This window comes from Chiloscyllium punctatum, chromosome 9, assembly GCF_047496795.1.
Source record: "Chiloscyllium punctatum isolate Juve2018m chromosome 9, sChiPun1.3, whole genome shotgun sequence".
In the NCBI taxonomy this organism is placed as follows: Eukaryota; Metazoa; Chordata; class Chondrichthyes; order Orectolobiformes; family Hemiscylliidae; genus Chiloscyllium; species Chiloscyllium punctatum.
The window spans coordinates 97,570,643-97,586,405 of NC_092747.1; the positions used below are offsets into that span (position 1 = coordinate 97,570,643).

Consider the following 15,763-nt stretch of genomic DNA (forward strand, 5'->3'; position numbering starts at 1 on the left):
ATCTTCAATCCATGCCAGTAGCTCACCTTGAACACCATGGGCCCTCACCTTACTCAGCAGCCTCCCATGTGACACCTTATTGGAAGTCTAGATAGACCACATCCACTGGGTTTCCCTGGTCTAACCTACTTGTCACCTCTTCAAAGAATTCTAACAGGTTTGTCAGGCACGACCTCCCCTTACTAAATCCATGTTGACTTGTTCTAATCTGACCCTGCTCTTCCAAGAATTTAGAAAGCTCATCCTTAATGATGGATTCTAGAATTTTACCAACAACCAAGATTAAGCTAATTGGCCTATAATTTTCCATCTTTTGTCTTGATCCTTTCTTGAACAATGGGGTTACAACCGCAATCTTCCAATCATCTGGGACATTCCCTGACTCCAGTGACTTTTGAAAGATCTCAACCAATGCCTCCGCTATTTCCTCAGTCATCTCCCTTAGAACTCTAGGATGTATCCCATCGGGGCCAGGAAATTTGTCAATTTTAAGACCTTTTAGCCTTTCTAGCACTATTTATTTTAGCAAGGCGTTCGATAAGGTACCCCATGGTAGGCTACTGCAAAAATTACGGAGGTATGGCATTGAGGGTGCATTAGAGGTTTGGATTAGGAATTGGCTGGCTGGAAGGAGACAGAGGGTAGTAGTTGATGGTAAAGGTTCATCTTGGAGTGCAGTTATTAGCAGTGTTCCACAAGGATCTGTTTTGGGACCATTGCTGTTTGTCATTTTTATAAATGACCTGGAGGAGGGGCTTGAAGGCTGGGTGAGCAAGTTTGCGGATGATACGAAAGTCGGTGGAGTGGTGGACAGCGAAGAAGGATGTGGCAGGTTACAGCGGGATATAGATAAGTCGCAGAGCTGGGCAGAAAGGTGGCAAATGGAATTCAATGTTGCTAAATGTGAAGTCATTCACTTTGGTAGGAGTAACAAGAAGATGGATTACTGGGCTAATGGTAGGCTATTTGGTAGTGTGGATGAGCAGAGGGATCTTAGTGTCCATGTACACAGATCTCTGAAAGTTGCCACCCAGGTAAATAGTGCTGTGAAGAAGGCATATGGCGTACTGGGCTTTATTGGTAGAGGAATTGAGTTCTGGAGTCCTGAGGTCATGTTGCAGTTGTATAAGACTCTGGTGCGGCCTTATCTGGAGTATTGTGGACAATTTTGGTCGCCATATTATAGGAAGGATGTGGAAGCACTGGAACTGGTGCAGAGGAGGTTTCCCAGGATGTTGCCTGGCATGGTAGGAAGATCATATGAGGAAAGGCTGAGGCACTTGGGGCTGTTGTCATTGGAGAAAAGAAGATTTAGGGGAGATTTGATAGAGGTGTACAAGATGATTAGGGGTTTAGATAGGGTTGACAGTGAGAACCTTTTTCCGCGTATGGAGTCAGCTGTTACTAGGGGACACAGCTTTAAATTAAGGGGAGGTTGGTATAGGACAGATGTTAGGGGTAGATTCTTTACTCAGCGGGTTGTGAGTTCATGGAATGCCCTGCCAGTATCAGTGGTGGACTCTCCCTCTTTATGGTCATTCAAGCGGGCATTGGATAAGCATATGGAGGTTATTGGGCTAGGGTAGGTTAGGTAGGCTTCGGTTGACGCAACATCGAGGGCCGAAGGGCCTGTAATGTGCTGTATTTTTCTATGTTCTATGTTCTATCTCATTTGTAATGGCAACCATACTCAACTCAGCCCCCTGACTCCCTTTAATTGTTGGGATATTACTCATGTCTTCCACTGTGAAGACTGACGCAAAGTACTTATTAAGTTCTCCAGCTATTTTCTTATCTCCCATCACTAGCCTTCCAGCATCAGTTTGAAGTGGCCCAATGTCTACTTTTGCCTGTCGTTTGTTTCTTATGTATTGAAAGAAACTTTTACTATCGTTTCTAATATTACTGGCTAGCCTATCTTCATATTTGATCCTCTCCTTCCTTATTTCTCTCATTGTTATCCTCTGTTTGTTTTTGTAGCCTTCCCAATCTTCTGATTTCCCAGTGCTCTTGGCCACTTTATAGGATCTCTCTTTTTCTTTGATACATTTCCTGACTTCCTTTGTCAGCCATGGCTGTCTAATCCCTCCCCGGATAATCTTTCTTTTCTTGGGAATGAACCTCTGTACTGTGTCCTCAATTATACCCACAAACTCCTGCCATTTTTGCTCTATGTCTTCCCTGCTAGGCTCTGCTTCCAGTCGATTTTCGTCAGTTCCTCTCTCATGCCCTCGTAATTACCTTTGTTTAACCGTAACACCATTACATCCGATTTTGCCTTCTCTGTTTCAAACTGCAGACTGAACTCTACCATATTATGATACTGCTTCCTAAGTGTTCCCTTACTTTAAGATCTTTTATAAAGTCTGGTTCATTACATAGCACTAGGTCCAAAATAGTCTGCTCCCTTGTGGGCTCCATGACAAGCCGTTCCAAAAAGCCATCCTGTAAGCATTCCAAGAATTCCCTTTCTTTGGATCCACTGGCAACATTATTTACCCAGTCCACCTGCATATTGAAGTCCCCCATGATCACCGTGACCTTGCCTTTCTGACATGCCTTCTCTATTTCCCGGTACATGTTGCGCCTCTGGTCCTGACCACTGTTAGTAGGTCTGTACATAACTCCCATTATGTTTTTTTTTGCCTTTGTGGTTCCTCAATTCCACCCACACAGACTCCACATCATCTGACCCTATGTCATTCAGTGCCATAGATTTAATATTGTTCTTAACTAACAAGGCCACCCCGCCCCCTCTGCCCACCTCCCTGTCTTTTCGATAAGTTGTAAATCCTTGGATATTTAACTGCCAGTCCTGAACCCCCTGCAACCATGTCTCTGATGCCTACCACGTCATAATCATTCACGATGATCTGTGCTGTTAGTTCATCTACTTTGTTACAAATGCTACAAGCATTCGGGTAAAGTGCCTTAATGCTAACATTCTTATCATTAGAGATATTGGAAGTCATAAGATGTCCTAAGTTATCCTTCCTTTTTGTTGCATTCCTAATCTGCCTCAAGGTTACATCCACCTGCATACATGCTATCCTTCTGCATATCTTTCCATTTAACTCCATACTCCCTGTCGCTTTCACTTTCCCTTCCCCCAACTCAGAAGTTTAAAATCCTACTGACCACCCTATTTATCCTCTTCGCTAGAACATTAGTACCAGATCGGTTCAGTGGAGACCGTCCCAACGGTACAGATCCGCCCGGTTCCAAAACTGATGCCAATGCCCCATGAAGTGGAATCCCTCTTTCCCACACCAATCCCTTACCCACGTGTTTACTTGCCTAATTTTCTTATTCCTATGCCAATTGGCACGTGGCTCGGGCATTAATCTGGAGATTGTGACCCTTGAGGACTTGTACTTCAATTTCCTTCCTAGTGCTTGATAATTCCCAAACAGGTCCTCCACCCTAGCTTTGCCTATGTTGTTAGTCCCACCGTGGACCACAACAACTGGATCCTCCCCCTCCCACTCCAACATCCTTTCAAGCCGGTCGGAGATGTCCCGCACCCTGGCACCGGGCAGGCAACACACCATGCGAGACTCCCGATCCGGCTTGCAAAGGATACTATCTGTCCCCCTAATTATAGAATCCCCTATAACAACTACTTGTCTTTTTGCTCCCCCCTCTTGAATAGCCTTCTGCACCATGGTGCCGTGGTCAGCTGGCTCATCCTGTCCAGAGCCCTTTTCCTCATCCGTATAGGGAGCAAGAATCTCGTACCTGTTGGACAAGGTCAAGGGCTGAGGCTCCTGCACTCCTGAACTCAGGTTCCCCCTACCTGCCTCAATTACAGTCACACTCTGATGAGCCTGATCCCTAGCTGAATGTGAATTACTTAATCTCCCAGGTGTGACTGCCTCCTGAAACAAAGTGTCCAGGTAACTCTCCCCCTCCCGGATGTGCTGCAGTGTTTGAAGCTCAGATTCCAGATCATCAACTCTGAGCCGGAGTTCTCCCAGTAACCAACACTTGCTGCAGATGTGGTCACTGCCATTCACAATGGGATCAGCCAGCTCCCACATCATACAGCTACAGCACATCACCTGCCCAGCCATCTCTGCTTAGTTAATTACTTTATTACTTTGTATAGGTTTGAGTTAAAATACTTTCTGATACCTCTCTGCTATCGTCTTTTTCTAAAAACCAATTAATAGATAAACCATAAAAAGTAAATTTTTAACCATTCACCGATAAAGAAATGGGAAATCCTTACATTAACAAACCAGAGTCCTATTTTTGGTTAGAGGAGGGGTGGGAGACACAACACGTGTAGTGTCTCGGGTTCAGCCACTGCCCAGATATACTTCCGGCAGTCCTCTGGTCATCGCCCCCGCTTTTCCTACTTATTAACTAGGTTAGAGGAGGAGGAGGGCAGGTGGGAGACACTACAGTAGTAGAGTCTTGGGTTTAGTCGCCTTGCTGCCATATATGGTCACTGCTTTCCTTCCCGGCTGCCCCTCTGGTCTACATCACTTCCTCCGCTGCTCCCGCTCCTTCTCCGCTGCTGCTTGCACTTAAAATGGCCATTGGCGTTGAAGGGTGAGTATTTATACTCACTGCTTACCTCTCCGGCTACCCCTCTGGTTCCCGTCACTTCCTCCGCTGCTCCCGCTCCTTCTATGAAAGAGAAAAACACCACTGTCTGCTACTGCTAAGTAATTTTAATAAACACTGCCTTACCTTATCTGCAGTCTTCCGAGTTCATCCTGCCTCCGCTGCTGCTCGCACTTAAAATGGCCGTTGGCATCGAAGGGTGAGTATTTATGCTCACTGCTTACCTTCCCGGCTACCCCTCTGGTCCCTGTCACTTCCTCCGCTGCTCCCGCTCCTTCTATGAAAGAGAAAAACACCACTGCCCGTTACCGTTAAGTAATTTTAATTAAAACTGCCTTACCTTATCTGCAGTCTTCCAAGTCCTTCCGACCTCCGCTGCTGCTTGCACTTAAAAATTGATAAGTATATAAGTTGTGCTCATTAAACTTGACTACCGCTGTCAGTTTGTTGATGTTTTTGGAGTATTACATCCAGGTCGTCTGAGTTACACTGTTCATATTGATTGCAACAGCTGCCTGCTCCCATTGCCATTGGACTGTCTGGTTGGAGAGCCTTTTAGCCCCGTGGTAGAAGAGGGTCTCTCCCGGTCCGTTCCACTCACGTCCAACTTCATTCTCCTGACCTAAGTTTTTTTTGTTTAGAAGCTGCAGAATGTTTAAACATGCACCACTTGCTTTCCCCACCTTCTACTGCGCACCGCCTGCATTGAGGTATCCAGTGTTCCATCTGAAACTTTTCAGGCATCTTCTCTGGCCTGTTGTGTCAGTTCTCATAAATGCCTTTTTAACCAGTCCAGCAGCTGCTTCAGCCACAATTCACATTGTTTTTAACAGGCACAGGTTTGCTTTGTGTAATGAAGATTATATTTAACTGGGGCTAGCTTCCCATGAATCTTATCTCCTGCTGAGGCAAGTTGCCAATCTGCAGCACATTTAACACTGGGCTGTGTGCACATCTCATTTAAATTCACAGCCAAAGTAATGATTGCATGTTGCCTGCCCTGGTTCAAACTGGCATGAGTTAGTCGCCCATTGTGACCAATTACCAACCCAATCTAATCTTTTCCTCTCAGATTGTAGAGTTTGGTTGTCCTGTCTGTTTGAATTGATATGATTTCCTGTGACAGAGGTTGAGGAAATCCGACATGAATGTCTTAAAAGAAACAGCTGCAGCAACAATCAGAGAAAGGTAAATAATGGAACAAAATTCAGTACTCTATTTACTCAATCGTTTTATTTATATTTGTAAGGGTTGTGCTTTATGGAAAAAAAATGTTAATATTTGGTTAAAAAACTTCTGTCTGCACATGCTGAAGGTTTAGCAAAACATACTAATATTTTCTGTTTCTGAATCATTACTTAGCAATTTAGCAACTTACTAAAATGCATTTGGCCAAACTTTAATTCAGCACCAGACTTTGGCAAGATATGGCAGACTGACTTTAAAACCTCTAGCTTTGATCCTCTTTCCTGCTAAGTTTGGCAGTTCAGAAGATCACTGTAACTTTCCATCAGGTCAACAGTCAAGCCAAGTTTGGGATGGTGCAGTTGCTCAGTGTTTAGCACTGTTGCCTCACAGTATCAGGGACCTGGGTTCAATTATGTCCTCAGATGACGATCTGTGTGGAGTTTGCATATTCTCCTCATATCGGCATCTGTTTCCCACCAGAGTCCAAAGACGTGCAGCTTAGGCAGATTGGCCATGCTAAATTGCCCATAGTGTCCAGGGATGTGCAAACAAGGTGGATTAGCTCTGAGGGTTACAGGGATGGGGTGCTCTTCGGAGAGTCGATGTGGACTCAAAGGGCTGAATGCCCTGCTGCCATACTATAGAGAGTCTATGGTTCCTGATTTTTGATAGGTGTTTTTGCTATCTACTCAGTGGAACAGGATAAAAGCGAAAATTGTAAGCCCTTGATATCCTGAGCAGCTTTAACTGATCACCTATGATTGAGATTAACATCACAACATTTAGAAATATGGGTTCAATTGATATTGTATCAAGTTTGCCTGTAGAATGATCAATCATTGTTTCAGATTGTCTGTTATAATTGTCTATCAAAGCCTTATGAAGTGTGTTCAAAGCAGATTCAAAAGATAAAGATTATGTTTTCTTTGGCTGCCCTGATTTTTTTATTTCAATTTCTTTTCCAGCAAAGTCATTGCTGGAGAATCAGAACAATACCCTCAAACAGGAGCTATAATGCATTGAAGTGTTGTGAGAAATTTGAAAATACACCACAGGGAAAGGAGATTGTGCCCTGGGCAAGAGAACAGAATGCACAGGACATGTTAAGGAAGTGAGGGAAGCACAACATCAGGCTAGCATAATCTTTACATTATTTTTATATCATGTAGTGACTGTCTTTGCTGATTGAATTCATAGTATCATGTAGGACGGTAGGGAACCATTTGACCCATTGTACCTGCACCGGCCTGTGAATGAGCTCGCAATTCCAGTGAATCTCTGTGCGTTCACCTCCCTGTAGGATATCGCAGTTGCATGATTTTGAGCAAACTTTGTCTTGTTTAATGTTAATTTGATCTGCCTTCAAAGACACTAAAGAAAAACACAAAGAGAAACAAAGTGGCATCTCATAGAATCCCTACAAAGTGTAAGCAGTCCATTCAGCCCATACTGACCCTCCAAAGAGCATCTCACCCAGACCCACTCCCTCTATCCTGTAATCCAGCATTTCCCATGGCTAACCCACGTAGCATACACACCCCTGGGCACTCTGGGCAACTTAGCCAATCTACCTAACCTGCACATTGTTGGACCGTGGGAGGCAACCAGAGCACCCGGAGGAAATCCATACGGACACAAGTAGTATACTAAGACTGGAATCAAACCTGGTTCCCTGGCACTCTGAGGCAGCAATGCTAACCCAAGAGCCACCATACTGCCCTATATGTGGTTCAGTCCATGCTCTGCTGTTCCTCAGAGTAGGTACAGGCTAAGTAAATAAAACTTTTTAAACCAATTGAAGAAATTGAACCAGCAAGGACTCCTGCAACAACATTACTTCCTCACTACCTCTTCATTTGCAAATTTGACCATACAGTCACAAAAAATATACAAATAAGTCATAATAAAATATGACCTGGTCTATTGAATCTGTTGCATTCAGTTATGTTGCAACTAAGCATTATGGAACTCAAAAGCTTCCCAGCCACCAGAACTCATGTCATTCTGTAGAGGAAGTGAAAACAAACAGATTTAGAAAACACCAGGGTTTAAAAAGAGCTCGGAAATGATTCATCATGAAATGCATCATGATTTACCTGCACCGGGAGATCATCTAACTCCATTTTGATTGTCTGCATAGATTTGCACAAGTAGCAAATACCATTTTGTGGTGAACGGTAGGACCTTAGAGAGTGTTAGGGCCTTAAGAGGTGTAGTAGAACAGAGGGACCTTGGAGTTCAGGTGCATGATTCTCCAAAGGTGGAGTCACAGTTAGACGAGGCAGTGAAGAAAGCTTTTGGCACACCAACCTTCATCAGTCAGGGTATAAAAGTTGGGAGGTTATGTTGCAGTTGTATAGGACATTGGTGAGGCCACACTTGGAGTATTGTGTTCAGTTTTGATCACCTTGCTATATAGGAAAGATGTTACTAACTGGAAAGAGTGCAGAAGAAATTTACAAGTATGTTGCCTGGTCTCAAGGGTCTGAGTTTAAGGGTGAGGTTGGATAAGCTAGGACTTTTTCCTTTAGAGCGTAAGAGACTGAGAGGGGTTCTTAGAAAAGTGTATAAGATCATGAGAGGCATAGATAGGGTGAATGCACTCAGCCTTTTTCATAGAGTTGGGAAATCAAGGACTAGCATCAGTTTAAGATGAGAGGCGAAAAAATAAAAGGGAACCTGAGGTGCAACGTTTTTACACAGAGGGTGGTTCACATATGGAATGAGCTGCCAGCGGAAGTGGTTGAGGTGGGTACATTAACAACATTTAAAAGGCATTTGGACAAATACACGGACAGGAAAGGTTTAGAAAGATATAAACAAGTGCAGGGAAATGGGGTTAATGTGGGTAGACACTTTGGTCGGCATGGACCAGTTTGGGCCAAAGAGCCTATCTCCATGCTATAGGACTCTATGACTATAATTCCCACTGTTCTCTGTGAAAGGAGAAACTTTCTGACATCTCACCTTGATCTATGGTTGCATAATTTACCTAATTCAAATAACCTGCTTACATTGTCATAAAGTTGTCCAAACACTTGATTGATAGTAGAGCTAAAAAAATACAATGTTGAAGCCTTTTGTCTTCAGGACTGGCACACAGGAAGCCAAACTTTGAAAGGAACGTCAATTTATACAAGCATGAGAAGAGGGTGCTGATTAGTTGGACCATGGTTGGTATGGCAAGTTAGGAAGATCTGTAAACTGTAAATTTTCATTAGCTGGTTAACCTCACATTCAGTGGACAAGATGTGACTGTGTAGGGTGTAATAAGGGAAGGGAATGCAACAGGGATTGACCACCTCCATAACCCTTCCCTCAGTGCACAACATGCTAAGTATGGACAAACTCAATTTGCCTACACAGAGCAGGGTCCTTAGTGTGATTATATTTAGCTTCTAGCACACTCAAATTAATCTCTGAAATGGTGTTTCATTTCAATATTTGATTTGTTGTGGCCCAGACTTGATGATTGCAAGATGAAAAACTTTGAATTTGTATCTCTTTTCATAGCAACATAGAAACATAGAAAATAGGTGCAGGAGTAGGCCATTCGGCCCTTTGTGCCTACACCACCATTCAATATGGCCATTGAATCTCAGTATCCCACTCCAGCTTTCTCGCCATACTAATTGATCCTTTTAGCTACAAGGGCAACATTCAGCTCCCTCTTTAATATATATACTGAACTGGCCCCAACAGCTTTCTGTGGGAGAGAATTTCACAGATTCACATCTCTCTGAGTGAAGAAGTTCTTCCTCATCTCAATCCTGAATGGCTTACCCCTTAGTCTTAGACCGTGACCCGTAGTTCTGGACTTCATTAACATCGGGAACATTCTTTTCACATCTAGCCTATGCAATCCCATCAGGATTTTATACATTCCTAAGAGATCCACTTCATCCTTCTAAATTCCAGGAAGTACAAACCCAAACAATCAAATCTTTCTTCATATGTCAGTCCTGCCATCCCAGGAATCAGTCTTGTGAAACTTTGTTGGACTCACTCAATAGCAAGAATGTCCTTCCTCAGATAAGGAGACCATAACTGAACAGAATACTCAAGGTATGACCTCACCAAGGCCCTGTATAACTACAATAAAACATCCCTACTCCAACACTCAAATCCTCTCGCTATGAAAGCCAGCATGCCATTAACTTTCCTCACTGCCTGCAAGCCAATGTTCAGTGACTTTTTCACCATGACACACAGGTCTTGTTGCCCCTCACCTTTTCCTAAGTTGTCACCATTCAGATAATAATCTACCTTTGTGTTTTTGCCACCAAAGTGGATGACCTCACATTTATCTACATTACATTACATTTCAGCCATGATTATAATCTAGTCCCCTCATTTTTTTTCAAATCATGTCTACTCTCTTCTAGGGTAAAGGAATTTAGTCACAGGTATATAAGATAGTGAAGAAGGCATTTGGTATGCTTTCCTTTATAGTCAGAGCATTGAGTATAGGAGTTGGGAGGTCATGTTGCGGCTGTACAGGACATTGGTTCGGCCACTTTTGGAATATTGTGTGCAATTCTGATCTGCCTCCTACCAGAAGAATGTTGTAAAACTTGAAAGGGTTCAGAAAAAATTTACAAAGATGTTGCCAAGGTTGGAGGGTTTGAGCTATAGGGAAAGGCTGAATAGGCTGGGGTTATTTTTCCTGGAGCATCGTAGACTGAGGGGTGACCTTATAGAGGTTTATAAAATCATGAGGGGCATGGATAAGGTAAATAGACAAGGTCTTTTCTATAGGTTGGGGAAGTCCAGAACTAGAGGGCATAGATTTAGAGTGAGAGGGGAAAGATATAAAAGAGACCTAAATAGCAACTTTTTCTACACAGAGGGTGACGTGTGTATGGAATGAGCTGCCAGAGGAAGTGGTGGAGGTTGGTACAATTACAACATTTAAAAGGCATCTGGATGGGTATACAGATAGAAAGGGTTTAGAGGGGTGTGGGCTAAATGCTGGCAAATGGGACTAGATTAATTTAGGATCTCTGGTCAGCATGGACGAGTTGGAACAAAGAGTCTATTTCCATGCTGTACATCTATTTGACTCTAGAACTCTCTGACCTTAGGATTTTCTAGTGTGTGATTAATTAAATAACCCTTCCCTGATCATTAGACAGGGTCTCAACACTTCGCCCTATATGAGAGAACCAGTACTGAATATTGTAATTTAGCTCGAGTACAAGAACACTATTGTTCTGTTTATTTTAGATTGGCAAATCTTGGACAGAAAACTATATTCCATAAACTCTAGGGACTGGCTAAATATATTTACTATCTCACATAATGCATCACCTAAGTGCCTTCCTTGTTTAAAGTCTTTAATTCAGAACTTAGCACTGTACAAATATGCTTGGCATTAACCTGACCCTACCTTTGTGCAAAGTGCTCAGTTTATCTATATTATTGTCTCCAGCTGGATTACGTTATGACACAAAACTGGCAACCCTACTCATAAATAAAAGACTCACCTCCAAAAACAGGTCAATGAGATGGATGGACGGAGTTATTTAACACAGAGTGTATCACTCATTGGTCCCAATGTGTCAACAAATACTTAGCTTATTTAATTTATCATTGCCAGATTTTTCTGAGAAGAAACAATGGCCATATTCCTGTCTGCAACATGTTAAATGTGTTCTGAATGATTGAAGTGCTATTTATTCTTTACAGAGATTAATCAGTTAGAAAGCAAAGGGAAAAGAATGTGTATTGCCATATATCAGTTCAGAGAAAAATGCTTTTCTGTGGAACCCCAAAGGGAGTAGATCATTGGTACCTGAAGTGGACATGAACTCGGAACAAGTAGAGTGGGAGGGTCCTACAAGAGCTTTGTCCCTTATTTTCTCTAGACACCTTACACTGGAGTCCATATGTAACGGTTGCAGAGCATGTGGGCAATAGCAGCAACTGGTCCCTTGCAGGTCAGAGATTCTCATGTATGTTGATGGTGAGGTGAGGTAGAATACTAAAACTAAGATCATGTTTTTTTCAGGACGGCATTGATGGCATTGGAGGGAATCCTGAGGGACAGGATGTACATGTATTTGGAAAGGCAAGGACTGATTCGGGATAGTCAACATGGCTTTGTGCATGGGAAATCATGTCTCACAAACTTGATTGAGTTTTTTGAAGAAGTAACAAAGATTGTTGAGGGCAGAGCAGTAGATGTGATCTATATGGACTTCAGTAAGGCATTCGACAATGTTCCCCATGGGAGACTGGTTAGCAAGGTTAGATCTCATGGAATACAGGGAGAACTAGCCATTTGGATACAGAACTGGCTCAAAGGTAAAAGACAGAGGGTGGTGGTGGAGGGTTGTTTTTCAGACTGGAGGCCTGTGACCATTGGAGCGCCACAAGGATCAGTGCTGGGCCCTCTACTTTTTGTCATTTACATAAATGATTTGGATGCAAGCATAAGAGATACAGTTAGTAAGTTTGCAGATGACAGCAAAATTGGAGGTGTAGTGGACAGCGAAGAGGGTTACCTCAGATTACAACAGGATCTGGACCAGATGGACCAATGGACTGAGAAGTGGCAGATGGAGTTTAATTCAGATAAATGCGAGGTGCTGCATTTTGGGAAAGCAAATCTTTGCAGGACTTATACACTTAATGGTAAGGTCCTAGGGGGAGCTCCAAACAAAGAGACCTTGGAGTACAGGTTCATAGCTCCTTGAAAGTGGAGTCGCAGGTAGATAGGATAGTGAAGAAGACGTTTGGTATGCTTTCCTTTATTGGTCAGCGTATTGAGTACAGGAGTTGGGAGGTCATGTTGCGGCTGTACAGGACATTGGTTAGGCCACTGTTGGAATATTGCATGCAATTCTGGTCTCCTTCCTATCGGAAAGATGTTGTGAAACTTGAAAGGGTTCAGAAAAGATTTACAAGGATGTTGCCAGAGTTGGTGGATCTGAGCTACAGGGAGAGGTTGAACAGGCTGGGGCTGTTTTCTCTGGAGCATCGGAGGCTGAGGAGTGTGACCTTATAGAGGTTTACAAAATTATGAGGGGCATGGATAGGATAAATAGACAAAGTCTTTTCCCTGGGGTCGGGGAGTCCAGAACTAGAGGGCATAGGTTTAGGGTGAGAGGGGAAAGATATAAAAGAGGCCTCAGGGCCAACTTTTTCACGCAGAGGGTGGTACGTGTATGAAAGGGGCTGCCAGAGAATGTGGTGAAGGCTGGTATCATTGCAATATTTAAGAGGCATTTGGATGGGTATATGAATAGGAAAGGTTTGGAAGGATATGGGCCGGGTGCTGGCAGGTGGGACTAGATTGGGTTGGGATATCTGGTCAGCATGGACGGGTTGGACTAAAGGTTCTGTTTCCATGCTGTACATCTCTATGACTGTATGGCTTCATAGAGCTGGATGTTTTGTTGCCTGCTGTTTTTTTTAATATTACCACAGTTGCAAGCTTTCCTGTCCCTGTAAAAGTGGCTAAATTTTCACCCATGATTCTGAGCACTGACTACTGCTAAAGAGAGATCAGGTGGAACAACCTCTGGATTTTCTCCAACTGACTAATCGCTTAGTGGATGGCAGAAAGAAGAATGCCAGAACCAATGATTTCCTTTTGTCAAACACAGAGAGATATTGTCACAAAATATTTATATTTAGCAATGCTTTTTGGTGACTATGTGACTTTCTGCTTCAGAATGTGTTTATATATAAATATAAGCTGTCTCACATTGTGAGGAAAGACCAGTGATCAGTGTTTGACATGAAAGCAGTCTAAAGCTGATTCAGCAAATAAGTATTTGACTCTTACATTATGACCACAGAGCTGTTGTAACAATGTGAGAGCTGATACATTGAAGATCTTTAGTAAATTATATAGTGCAAAATGTATAGTGTAAACACAATGGGTGCAGAAAGTTTTGGACAGGATTCCAGAAGTCTAGCTTTCTCCCATGGTGTTTCAACTCCATAGTGTGCATGTGTGTTCTGTAACTGCTAGAAATGCACCTGATTAACAGCTTGAGTTCCGTTAAACCAAGGATAATCTGGAGGCAGTCACATGACCAGGCAGGTCCAATCTCCAAATCTGAAGCAGGCGGAGTGTTGTGAGGAGGTTATTTCTGTTCCCCTGAAGTTTGTTTTAAAAATAATAGACAGGGTTGATGACGTAATTACTATCGATGCAGTGCACATGGACTTCAAAAAGGTTTTTGATACAATGACACACCACAGATTTGCGAACAAAGTTCATGGAATAAAAGTGACAATAACAATGTGCATATGAAATTGACTGAGGGATAAGAAACAGAGAATAATGATTAAAGAATATTTTCAAGTCCATACTGGCATTCCCAACCATTTGATATTGGGACCCTTGCTTTTCTGCTTTATATATTAATGATCTAGATTTTGGAGATTGCAGACCATACAAAACTTGGTAGCATTATTGACTGTGAGGAGAACTTCAAAAAGACACTGACAAATTCCTGAAGTGTGCAGTCAAGTGGTAGTTGATGTTCAATGTGGAGAAGTATGTGTTACATTTTGGTAGAAAAAACATAGAGACAGAGTGTAATATTACAGTAGCCAATCTTATAATGTGCAGGAAAAGAGGGGTATGGGTGTACATATGCGTAAGTGATTAAAGGTGGCAGGTAGGTGGAGAGCGCAGTTAATAAAGCATACAGTATCCAAAGCTGTATTAATAGAGATAAGGAGGTGATGTGAACTCATTTAAGAACAGTAATCAGATCTCAGCTGGCGTACTGTGCACAACTCTGGGCACCACATTTCAAAAAGGATATGAACACTGTGACAGAATGCAGGAGAGTTTCATAAGAACAATGTTCCAGGGTTGAGAAACTTCAGTTACAGGATAGATTGGAGCGGTTAGGATTATTTTCCTTGGGAGATTTCCCTTGGCCAAGGCTGAAGGAAGATTTGATAGAAGTCTTCAAAATTGTGACAAGTCTGGATCAAGAAGCAGAAGGCACCATCGTAAAATGGATTGCAAAAGAAGCAAATCTGAGGTGAGAAATTCATTTTCACACAGCACATGGTTAGAGTCTGGAATGCATTGTTTGCAAGTAAGGTGGATACAGTCTCAGTTGGGACATTCAAAAGGACATTCTATTCAAGTAATCATCAATGTGTAGGTGTATGGGGAAGAGATAATAGAAAGACACTGAATCATTTTGGCAGGTCGAACTTTTTGTGCAGTAATACTTCTATGATTCTGCAATCCTAGACCTCAGCAATACTATTAGAGGCACTAATCTCAAAGCTATCCTCATATCTCTTTGCTCGGTCTTCGAAAGTTTAGCAATCCCAGCAGATCTTAAGTAAAACTGCAAATTATGTTAACTCAGATGCTTCGAATCTCGTTAGAATATCTAAATTGCTAAAACTTCCCCTCAAAGCAGGTTGACAACACAAGCCTTGTCTGAATTTCATTTAAACATGCAAGTAAAGGTTTCTGGTTTGAGTTTGAGATATTTGAAGTTTTAACATCTGATCTGACAACAACCTTAAACAACAAAATATGTCTATGCTGTCTTGCTCATTTACTACTTGTTGAGAGTTCCATTTTCTCGCAACTCTTTGGACAAAAAAAACACCTGAATTTACTCATTCAATTCATTAGTGACTACATCCATTCTGCTACTTGTACCCCGACTCTACATGCTCCAGTCTTAAGAATGCAAAGTCTCTGGACATTTTTAAATTGAAATTCAAAATGTGCTTTTAATTTCTCGTAAGAAGAGGGATGATTCAAACAAAAATGCTGTGAATATAAATTGAATGGCTTTCTGGAGAGGATGGCCGATGGGATACTACACATATGGTGTGAAGAGAACCTTAATCAACAGCTCTTCCAAGTAGGGGAAGAGGCAGATCAAAACATCAGATTGTGACCTCTCATGGTTACAAAGACAATGAAGGAATGATGGCCCCCTGTTCAACAGCAAGCAGCTGCTTGAAGGTTATGTCACAACCTGCACACACATCTTGTGTTCCCCTA

At 42.4% G+C, this 15,763-nt stretch overlaps 1 long non-coding RNA gene across 1 annotated transcript in view; it reads left to right on the top strand.

Moving 5' to 3' along the window:
- The first annotated feature begins 14,516 nt into the window (after nt 1-14,516).
- The window catches only part of LOC140481024 (uncharacterized), a 36,768-nt gene continuing 35,521 nt past the window's right edge, over nt 14,517-15,763 (top strand). Inside the window, exon 1 of the long non-coding RNA XR_011961459.1 lies at nt 14,517-14,771. This is a non-coding gene — a long non-coding RNA (uncharacterized lncRNA). The remainder of the gene's footprint in view (nt 14,772-15,763) is intronic.